The sequence below is a fragment of the Suricata suricatta genome, chromosome 16 (assembly GCF_006229205.1).
Source record: "Suricata suricatta isolate VVHF042 chromosome 16, meerkat_22Aug2017_6uvM2_HiC, whole genome shotgun sequence".
Taxonomy (NCBI): domain Eukaryota; kingdom Metazoa; phylum Chordata; class Mammalia; order Carnivora; family Herpestidae; genus Suricata; species Suricata suricatta.
Window position 1 is genome coordinate 45,107,392 of NC_043715.1, and position 11,146 is coordinate 45,118,537.

Consider the following 11,146-nt stretch of genomic DNA (forward strand, 5'->3'; position numbering starts at 1 on the left):
GCTTCGGCTCAGGTCAGATCTCACGTTCGTGGGTTCGAGCCCCGCATCAGGCTCTGTGCTGACAGCTAGCTCAGAGCCTGGAGCCTGCTTCCGGTTCTGTGTCTCCCTCTCTCTCTGACCCTCCCCCTCTCATACTCTGTCTCTCTCTGTATCAAAAATAAATAAAACATTAAAAAAAAATCTTGGCTCGGTCACTTAAGGGCCGACTTTGGCTCAGGTCATGATCTCAACATTCATGGGTTCAAGCCCCGTGTCGGGTTCTGCACTGATAGTGCAGAGCCTGCTTGGGATTTTTTTTTCTCTCTCTCTCTCTCTGCTCCTCCCCAACTTGTTCTCTTTCTCTCTCTCACAATAAATAAACTTTAAAAATGCTAAAAATTTTTAATAAATAAAGCTTTAAAAAAAGGCATCCCTTCTGGGCAATGCAACCCTGGGATGGCATGGTCTGGCAATGAGATCAAGGGCTGGATTGGAGTCCCCACTCACACCACGGCCCCTGGGCCTGGGCCTGTGTTAGATGCTCTGGAAACGGTATCCCAGGAGAACCAAGTTCAAATGCCTCCAACAGACAGGCAGTATCCTTTTCCTTTTTTCAAGTTTATTTATTTATTGTGAGAAAGAGAGAGTGCGGGAGGGGCAGAGAGAAAGGGAGACAGAGAATCCCAAGCAGGTTCTGCACCGTCAGCGAAGAGCCTGATGCGGGGCTTGAACTCACAAACTGCGAGATCATGACCTGAGCCGAAACCAAGAGTAGGACGCTTAACCCCCAGACAGGCAGTGTCCTAAATGAGGTTGTGGGTAGGAGGAAACAGGGAGACGTGGAGACGGGCAGACCCGAAGGGAGAGCCAGCCTGAAGACTGAGCGGTGCTCCCTCTGGCCTGCTTAGGCCACATCTTCTAGGTTTTTCAAAAGAGAACTGGAAATTCCAAAATTTATGTGAAATCACCCAATTTTCAAAGGTTAGCAATGCATTAGAACAAAAGTAAGGCACAGGACGGGTTAGATAAAAGACAGATCTGCAGACCCAGGAACTGAATGGGTATGGCCACTGGGTAACTTCTGCATTATTCCAGTGAGTCTTCACACTGTGAGGAAACTGAGGCCCAGAGAGGCAAAATGACTCGCATAAGGTCACACAGCAGTTAGACGTGGAATGGAGACAGGAATCTGGGCTGTCCGATCTCCCTCAATGGGCGTCCTCTCTACGGACAGCAAAGAAATGAGAAAGCAAAGCGAACAGGAGGGAGCCCATCCACAAAAAGGAGCGTCACTATTTTTCAGAAAGACAGAAAGCAGACCGCAGCAGAGGGGCCAGGGTCGAGCTCAGAGTGGGGACAACGGGGCCCCGAGGAGTTCCAGAGGCTTTGGACCCAGAGTCAGGGGTTGAGTGGGGCCCAGGCTGGGGTAGGTGAGGACAGAGTTGGGTCCATCTTTGAAATATGCGCCCATGGGCTCCCTGCTCCTTCTGCCCCCGACATGCTCTGCCGCACGGTCTCAGGCTGCACAACATTCATCCTCAGGAGAAACAAGAACTGGGGGCTGTTCTCCAAAGAAACTGCATGAAGGAAGCTCTTCCTGCCCACGGCCCTGTCCCTGTGCTTTAATAAAATCACCTTTTTTGCACCAAGGATGTCTTCAAGAATTCTTTCTTGGCCATCGGCTCCTAACGCCACACCCCCCACCAACATCCCCCAACACCGCATCAATCACAACCTGAGCCAAAACCAAGAGTCAGACACTTAACCCACGGAGCCACCCAGACGCCTCAGAATTTCTCAATTATTTTTAAACAAGGGGCCCATATGCGCATTTTGCACTGGGCCCTGCTAATTACGTGGCTGTCCCTAGGTACACTTATACTAGGGAAGATATTCAAAGCCCAGTAAGAACAGGATATTATAAAAGGAAGACTGTGTTCTAGAAGAAAAAAAATTCCCCCAAAGTAGATTGTATAAGTTAGAAACTGGAAAATACCTCTCTCAAAAGGGAAACATTAAAGGGGCACCTGGCTGGCTCAGTCAGCAGAGTATGTGACTCTTGATCTCAGGGTTGTGAGTTTGAGCTCTACCTTTCTTTTGCAGAGATTGCTTAGAAACACTTAAAAAGATAAAATCCTAGGGACTCCTGGGTGGCTCAGCCGGTTGAGCATCTGACTCTTGGGTTTGGCTCAGGTCATGACCCCACGGTTTCATGGATTCGAGCCCTGCACTGGGACCTGTGGGGACAGTGCGGAACCTGCTTGGGATTTTCTGTCTCCCTCTCTCTCTGTCCCTTCCTTGCTGCCACTGTCTCTGTCTCTTTCAGAATAAGTAAAGTTTAGAAAAATAAGACCTTAGAAAAGGAAAAATTAAGGCTATGACAAACTGCAGGAAAAACAAATAACTGCTTAAGAAAATCATGGTTCAAATATGATATATACTAACTGTGTCCATGTTATGTCTATTTGACAATATGCAAGATAAAAGAATCCATTTGACCTGGAGGCTCGGGACAATCTCCTTAAAGAAGCCTCGGTTTATAGAAGAAAAAAAGATTATATATAATCTTATATGTACATACACATATATATACTCATACACACCCATATATATATATATATACACCTCACATATAACCTTGTGTAAATTTAAGGTGTAAGTGTTGATTTGATACACTTATATATTGCAATATGATTATCACTTTAGCATTAGCTAACACCTCTAATCATGCCACTTAATTATCATTCCTTTCTTGTGGTGAGAACACGTAAGATCTAGTCTCTTCCCATAAAGACTGTCTTCTCAACAAACAGTGACGAGAACTCTACACGCAGAAAGATGAGTTTAGGCCTTTACCTCATGCCACACACGGACATCAACTCAAAATAAACCCTACACCTGAACGTAAGAATGAAGACCGTAAAATATTTAGAAGAAACTAGGAGAAAAATCTAATGATCTTGGGTTAAGTGAAGACTTCTTAGGTACAACACCAAAAGTGTGATTCATATGAGGAAAAAAGGGATAAACATCATCACAAGTCAAAACTTTTGCACTTAAAAGACACCAGTGGTAAAATGAAAAGACAAGCGATCGATGGGCAGAATATGTCTGCAAATCATCTATCCGATGAAGGACTCGTATCCAGAATATATAAAGAACACTTAAAATTCAACAGTATGACCAACAAACCACGTTAAAAATAGACCAAAACATTCAAAGAGACATTTCACCAAAGAAGAGATGCATATGACTAACAAGCATATGAAAAGATGCTCCACATCATTAGTCATTAAGGAAATCCAAATTAAAATCACCATGAGACACCACGTCAGGCCCACCACGATGGCCGCTGCTCGTTCCAAGGACTGGCCAGAGCCCGGAGAAGCTGGAACCTCCACGTGGTGCCGATGGGAAAGGGAAATGGGACAGCCGCTTGGGAAGACAGGCAGTTTCTTTGAAAGGTGACCACTAACAAAAAAAGTTCCACAGAAAACATAAGTTCAACGCAACCCAGCAAGTCTACCACGGGACTACCTGCCCGCAAGAAACACAAACGCATGTCCGCTCAAAGGCTTGACCGCAAACGGTCACAGCCCCGTTATCCATCTGGAAACAGTTGGAACGTCCATTAGCTCGTGAACGGATGAATAAAATGTGGCGCATCCAGGCCACGCCACACCGCTTAGCAGTGAGAAGAATGAAGTGCGGGGTACACACTACGATATGAATGAACCCCCAAAACAGCATGCTACGTGAAAGAAGCCAGACACACACAAAAACCACATACTGTATGATATATTTATCTGAAATGTCCCAAAATGACATATCTAAAGCTACAGCACGATGAGTCGCTGGGCTGGGGGACGGGGAAGTGACCACAAATAGGCACAGGGGATATTTTGGAGGTGACAAATGCTCTAAAACTGGTGATCGCGGCATGACTCTGTACGTTCACTAAAAATCACTGACTTGTACACTTTTTTAAGGGGCTGACTTTTATGGTATGTAAATTACACCTCACGGAAGCTGTCAGAAAAACCCTGGAAACTACAGTGAAAGCATCTAAGACTTAAATATGGGAACAGAACAGACTGTAGATGTTACCACCCTTGACACTGTGAAAATACATGTACAAGTAACAAAGGAGGGGAAACTGAGGGGGGCGGGGTGGAAACCAAGATGCTTGGCTCACCTACTTCACGTCACAGGGCTCAAAAGTTTCCAGAATAAGAAAAAAAAAAGTGAAGCATAAAATCTAAAGTTACAAAGGTCAATAGGGAATAATCTTTACAAAGTACAATTATTTTTTATTTAAAAAATTTTAAATACTTATTTATTTATTTGAGAGCACAAGAGAGAGCAGGGGAGAGGCAGAGAGAGAAGAAGAGAGGATCCCAAGCAGGCTCCACACTGTCAGCGCAGAGCCTGATGCAGGGCTCGAACTCACCCGAGCCAAAATCACTGGAGCCGGATGCTCAACCCACTGAACCACCTACATGCCCCTAAAAAGTACAATTATTAAAAACTGGTGGAAGGGTGGGGCGCCTGGGTGGCTCAGTGGGTTGAGCTTCCGACTTCGGTTAGGTCATGATCTCATGGTTCATAGGTTCGAGCCCCACATCAGGCTCTGCTGACAGCTCAGAGCCTGGAGCCTCCTTCCGATTCTGTGTGTCCCTGTCTTACTGCCCCTCCCCTGCTTGCGTTCTGTCTCAATCTCAAAAATAAATAAACATAAAAAAAGTTTTTAAGTGAATCCTGTGTAGTCACAAAATGGCATACAACGTAGCAATAGAAAGGAGTTAACAACCACAGCCACAAAGGCATGGCTGCACTCCAAAAGCTTCATTTGGGGTGAAAGGCACCGCACACAGGAAGGCATGTAGAGCACTGAGTCCTCGGACAGCCGGACAGCTTGAATTGCGTGGGGCAGCCCTGGTCCACGACCCGTAAGGTCCCGAGGGTAATTCAGGTAATTCGAGACCTCTATTGCTTTCAAAATCTCCTGCCTGGATGATAAATCATATCCTCACACCAAAGGTGCTGCTCTTCGAAAGTTCACAGACAGGCTAAGCTAATAAAGTGTCATTAATAGATCCACACGTAGGTACTAAAACTAAATAAAGAAGAGAAAACTAGGAACAGGGGTGTCGTAAAAGTCAGGGTGCTGGCTTCCCCTGTGGGGAGGGAGAGGCGCCCAGAGGGAAGCTTCTGGGGGCTGACAAGGTTCTTGCCGCTGACCTGGGCCCTGCTTACATATTTTACAATTATTTGTTAAACTGTAGGTACATCTGTTGTATATGCTTTTCCATATGGGGGTCATAACTCACAATTTGAAAAATATTAATGCTATCAATAAACACCACTGATGGTATTGAACCCAGGAAGGAAAGAGTCTGACTGCATTTTAGCACAAATTATCTTCACATTTGCCAAGTGGCTTTCTTTGGGTAAGGCCCTCTGGAAAGTTCTTTCTGTGCATCATCTCATTCCCAGGAGGCAGCAGTGATATTTCTGGGCGAGGAGGCATCACAAGGCTAGCAAGGGACATTGTTTTTGGGAACTGCTGGTGATGGCCCGCAGAGAAGGCGGCACTGGGGGGAAGGTTCTATAGGGTCAGTCACTCCCGGGCCAGCCCCATCCCTAACTCTCGTTCATGACCTTGGGGAAACAGGCTTCCCTCTCTGAGTGATATTTCTGCTCCATAAAATGAGACACGTGCAGGTCCCCACCTCCTCTCCCCAGTCCCCAAATCCAAAAGCTCAGAAAACCAGAAGTCTTTCCCAGACCCGATTGGTGGCAGAGCTGAGTCAAACTGATGTGACATTTGATTATCCCAGTGAGTTGGAGCATGCAGTTCACTGAACAAGTATCATTGTGTGTGATTACAGCGGCGCTCCCCAGCATGATTACATTGCGTAATCATGTTCTGAGTGGGGTCCCTGTGACTTGCCCCACATCCCAAAAGTCTAACTTCGGGGCGCCTGGGTGGCTCAGTGGGTTAAGTGTCCGGCTTCGGCTCAGGTCATGATCTCACGGTTCGAGCCCCGTGTCAGGCTCTGTGCTGACAGCTAGCTCAGAGCCTGGAGCCTGTCTTCAGATCCTGTGACTCCTTCTCTCTGACCCTCCCCTGCTCACGCTGTCTCTCTCTCTCTCTCAAAAATAAATAAAAACATTTAAAAAAAAAAGTCTAACTTCCCAAACCCGTCGGGCCCCAAAGTTTTCGATAGGACACTGTGGATTTCTAATGATGCCCAACTTTTTGTGGTTATGGGAAAATTAAGGGAGATCAAGGCCTGGCCCGGGACAAGTGTTAGCTGCCCTCGTGACCATGACCGGTTGCTATGTTTGTGACCCACCCCAGCGGTGGGCTGGTGGCTGCACTTCACCTCCAGGTCAGAATCAGTGCAGCCACTGAAACCCAACTACAGGAATCGGGGTGAAGGGGGCCCGTGCCTAGGAAGTAAGGGCCAATCACAGCAGGGCAAATACTGACCAATGGCAAGATCAAAGCCACTCGGTGAATGTTAAAAAGGAAAACGAGAATGCCAAGTTCAAAATCTCTCTCTAGAAGAAAAGAGTAGAAGGGAGGGCTCAACTGTGGTTATGATGTTAGCCAAGGACGCTGTGGTGGTTAAGAAAAAGGGGGCCCTTGGGGGGCTCAGTCGGTGAAGTGTCCAACTCCGGCTTGGGTCATGATCTCACCGTTGGGGAGTTCGAGCCCCGCATTGGGCTGTGCTCTAATACAGTAGAGCCTGCTTCGTGTCCTCTGTCCCCCGCTCTCTGCCCCTCCTCCACTCACGCGCTCTCCAAAATAAACAGTTAAAAAAAGAAAAAGAAAAAAAAAGAAAAAGCCGTCATAAACTACTAGCTATGATTAAACGAACACTAACTGCTCTAGCACGCGGCAGGGGCTTTCTAAAATCTCACAGAAGCCCCACCAACGGCATCATGAGGGAGGTGCTATTTTTCAGCTGGGGAAACTGAGGCTGGGAGAGGGGAGCCACGGACCCAAGGTCACCTGACACACAAGCAGCAGAGCCGCGATATGAACCTGGGTGTGAAGGACTCCGGGTGGGTGCCATTGTCCATGCATCTCCGTGTCCTTCTTTCAACCTTGTCTTACTTTACTTTCCCCAGATTTTATCTTCAAAGGTTCATCATATGGAACTTATGCTGGAACTTATGGAATATGTTCCATGTTTTGCCATATTTGCTTTCTCTCTTTTGATGAATTCTTAAATACTTCAACATACATCTTCTAGGAAAGAAGAAGGACGCACCAAAGGGCTACACTTACCGCTTAACACCCTTTCTTCAGAGAAATCCATTCTACTATCTAGTATTCAGTCCATGAGCAACTTCCCCCATTGTCTCAAAAGGTCTTTTGTAGTTGTTTCTGAAAACATTGGGGACTCACACACTGCTGGGGGTCATCATGCCTCCCTAATTCCTTTTAGTCTAAAACGCTGCACCCCCACCTCCACCCCAGGGGTGCCTGGGTGGCTCGGTCGGTTAAACACCTGACTCTTGGTTTCAACCAGGTCATGATCTCATGGTTTGTGGGTTTCAGCCCCACATCAGGCTCCATGCTGATGGTGCAGAGCCTGCTTGGGATTCTCTCTCCCGCTCCTTCTCGGCCCCTCCCCTGCTCACTCTTTCTCAAAATAAGTAAGTAAACTTAAAAAATATTTTAAAAATAAAAGGTAAAACACTGCCCCCCAATAAAATAAAAAAGATAAAAACACCGCATCCCCCTTTCCATTTTCTTAAAGATAGTGCTTTTATGATAGAAAACAAAAGGCAGACTCATTTCTACTTGATTTGTGAATCACATCTATAACTTGATTGGATGAAAAATTAATAATTAAAGATAAAAACTTTATTTAAAAAAAATAATGGGGGTGCCTGGAGGGCTCAGTGGGTTGAGTACTGGGCTCTTGGTATCGGCTCAGACCATGATTTCACTCGTGAGATTGAGCTCTGCCTGGGGCTGTGCGCTGACCACTTAGCCTGCTTGGAGTTCTCGCTCCCTCTCTCTGCCCTCTCCCCCTTGTGCTCGTGTGCCCGTGCTCACTCTCTCAAAATTAATATGCTAAAAAAATTATTAAAACAGGAGCCCCTGGGTGGTTGAACCTTGGACTCTCGATTTTGGCTCAGGTCAGGATCCAGGGCCCTGTGTAGGGCTCAGAGTGAGCCCGGAGCCTGCTTAAGATTCCGTCTCTCTCCCTCTGCCCCTCTCCCCTGCTCACACTTTCTCTAAAATTAAAAGAAAAAAAATTATTAAAGTAGATTCCTCAGCCAGGCCTCCCAAATTGGGGAGTCAAACAGATCCTATAAATACTTCATAGAACAAGATGTTAGAGAAAAAATTTTTTGACGTTATGAAAGCAGCCAATAGGGAAACTACAAGGAATGCGTGATTAATTACAAATAATTTTAACTGGCCATGCGGTCGGGGTCGGGTCGGCCGCTTTATCGGTCTTTTGTTCTTGGGTGGTGCTGGGCCACTTCCGAAAGTATTTATTTTAAAAGTAGGTCCCTAATATTGCAGTCTTTCAAGATTGCTCGTTAACAGATGCTCTCTAAAATGGAAGGATCCAGACTGAAAGAACAAGATACGGAGCGTTAAGAAATATTACAGAACACTGCAAAAGTGAACTTAGAAGAACAGAATTTAAATCGGGAGGAGCGGCCTCGGCTAAAAACAAACTATGCCCAAGTTGCTAAATCGAGAAACGGTGCGCGGGGACTTCTGATTCACCGAGATGGCGAAGGGGCTGCCAGCCAGAAGAAACAGAAGAAACCAGAACCGGTAAAAAGTGGTCGGGCCTCTCGCGGGCTGCTGTGTACACGTGGTGGTCGGGTCGTTCCGGGGGGAGGGGAGTTTCCTCCACCTCGGCCTCCGCCGAGGAGCAGCCGGGTGGCAGGCGTGGGCGTCTGAGGGCCCGTTTTAAGCCCTTTCGTACGACCTGGGGGCTTTCAAATGCGCGTCCGTGCGATCTGGACTTAAAGGGGTGGCGGTTGTCTGGGACAGCCTAGGACGCGGGCAGGGCGGGGGAAGGGGCGCTGGGGAACGGGACTCCGGGGGACCCGCCCCTCCCTGCGGGGCCTGGGGCGTTAGTCTTTCCCCGGACGTCCCGGTTGCGAGTGGGGACGGGACACACCGGGTCCCGACCTGCGTCCCTACCTGTCCCGGCGCTCACTTGGAGGCCCGCTCGGAGGCGGCGGCGGGCTACGATCCCTTTCCCCACCCTGCTCTGGGAGGCAGTGGAGCGGGGGGCTCCCTGGGATCGGCCCAGCCCAGGGAGCCCCGGGACCCGCGGTCTGGGCGGTCGGGCCTCTGCGGGGGCCGGTGGCTCCTAGAACCGCGGGGCGGGCGGCTGCGAGCGAGGCAGGGGCGGGATCCGGGAGGCTGCAGGCGCCGGGGGAGGGCCCAGCTGCCGCCAGGCGTGGTGGGGAGGAGACGCAGCCCCCGCGCTCCGGGACCCGGGGTCCGCCCCTTGGAGAGTCTACACTCGCCCCCACGGGTCCCTGCCGCCTGGCGCCCTGCGATCTGACACCAGGTCCCAGTGCCCCTCCCCCCTCCTCTCCCTCCCCCCCCCCCGCCCCCTCCTCCCAGCGATGTCCACTTCCCCACCAGCCTCCGCCGCGGGAAGGGTTCCAGCTGCTTCCTCCCACCCCCACCCCCCCAAATCGTGTTGCCTCCTCGTTCCGGCCTCCTGCCTACAGCCGCCTCCGCCATTCGAAACGTCTCTCCCGCCATCTGGCCAGTGCTGTAAATGGCTTAGCTGTGACTCCGACCCTGGGCCCGGTTTTGAAACACTGGATCAAGTTTCTATCCCCAGGGCTTCTCTCTCATTTACACTGTGTCCCCAGCGTAGAGTCTGAGAAGCCGGGCTAGTTCTTGAGTGGGACCTCCCTGCTACACGTACTTCTCTGAGGCGCTGTGCCCCTCCTTTGGAAACCTGCCCCCTCCCTTAAAAGGACTGAAATATCCGAGATTCAGTACCAGCAAGGATGGGGCCACGACCCATTTCTCTCTTGACCTCCTGGGCCGTCACACTCCTTCCGATTGTCCTAGATCGACCAAGGGACCTCAAGCGACTGATCTGGGACACCCCAGAGCCAGACTTCTGAACTCCAGGCCTTCCTCCCGCTAGCAAACCGTGGCCAGTCCCAGTTACCCCAGTACTCGCCATGGCAAGCACTGTGCTAAGTGCTCTATATACATGACCCCAAGGACGCCTCTCGTGAGAAACTGAGGCCCAGAGTTAGGTGGTCTATGCACGCGTTGCAAGTCACTTGTTTGGGGGTCACATAATAGGCAAGGGTTGGAGCCTGGGTTCCTCAGGCCCGCTCTGCTAGAAGCCTCAATGAAGCACCACAGCGCCCTCGTGAGGATGGCGTGGATCCTGCGCGAGTAGCGCCCAATGAATGTGACCTCTTCTTATTTGTACCAACCGCCTTCCTAATCGTTTCTACTGTGCTGAAACATTTAGTACTGATCCACACACAGCCCCTTGCTTAAGAGGCTTAGGGTTGGAGTCCGGACTTTTATTTATTTTTTTAAATGATTATACCATATCCAGTGTTCTGCGGTGTTCACAGCAGGCGCTGGAGGGTTCTCTGCATCACCTGATATTTCTGTTTCAAAGCGTATGGAGAGAGGAAGACACACTTAGTGGAATAGAAGTTATAAATAACCTGATCTCAGTGTAGTCACGTCATCCGGCTTGAAGAGTTTGGGGGCCTGATTTCTGAAGAAGGTTTGTTTGTGCCTAAGAGATTGTAGCCACGACGTTTTAAATTGGTACCATAATTAAGCACCTACTGTGAACCAGGTACAGACTACATAGATTATGCAGGTTCACAGGCACTGAACAATTTATTTCAACAAATAATGTGGTTTATTACAGATAAATTAGAAAAAACACAAAGGGTCCCCAGTAAAAATAATCGGATCATCAAAGCTGCTAAAAAGCATTGGTAAAATGTGGGAGAACAGTCCAGAATTATTACCCAGCAGATGACTTATTCATTACAAAGGGGGAAAATGTATCTGCCTAGTCGGGGGTGATGTCTGGTAGACACCCTCCTAACCAAATGATCAATCAGATCCTCAATAGTGGGACAGCATGACATCAAGTATCACTTTTTGTTTTTT

The 11,146-nt window shown here is 48.7% G+C and overlaps 1 protein-coding gene across 2 annotated transcripts in view; it reads right to left on the minus strand.

Moving 5' to 3' along the window:
- FBXO17 (F-box protein 17) overlaps window positions 1–9,401 on the minus strand; it is a 26,436-nt gene extending 17,035 nt beyond the window's left edge. For both annotated transcript variants that reach the window (XM_029925854.1, XM_029925853.1), the window contains exon 1: window positions 9,170–9,401. The gene's annotated coding sequence lies outside the window, so the exon portion shown is untranslated. The remainder of the gene's footprint in view (window positions 1–9,169) is intronic.
- Window positions 9,402–11,146: the final 1,745 nt, after the last annotated feature.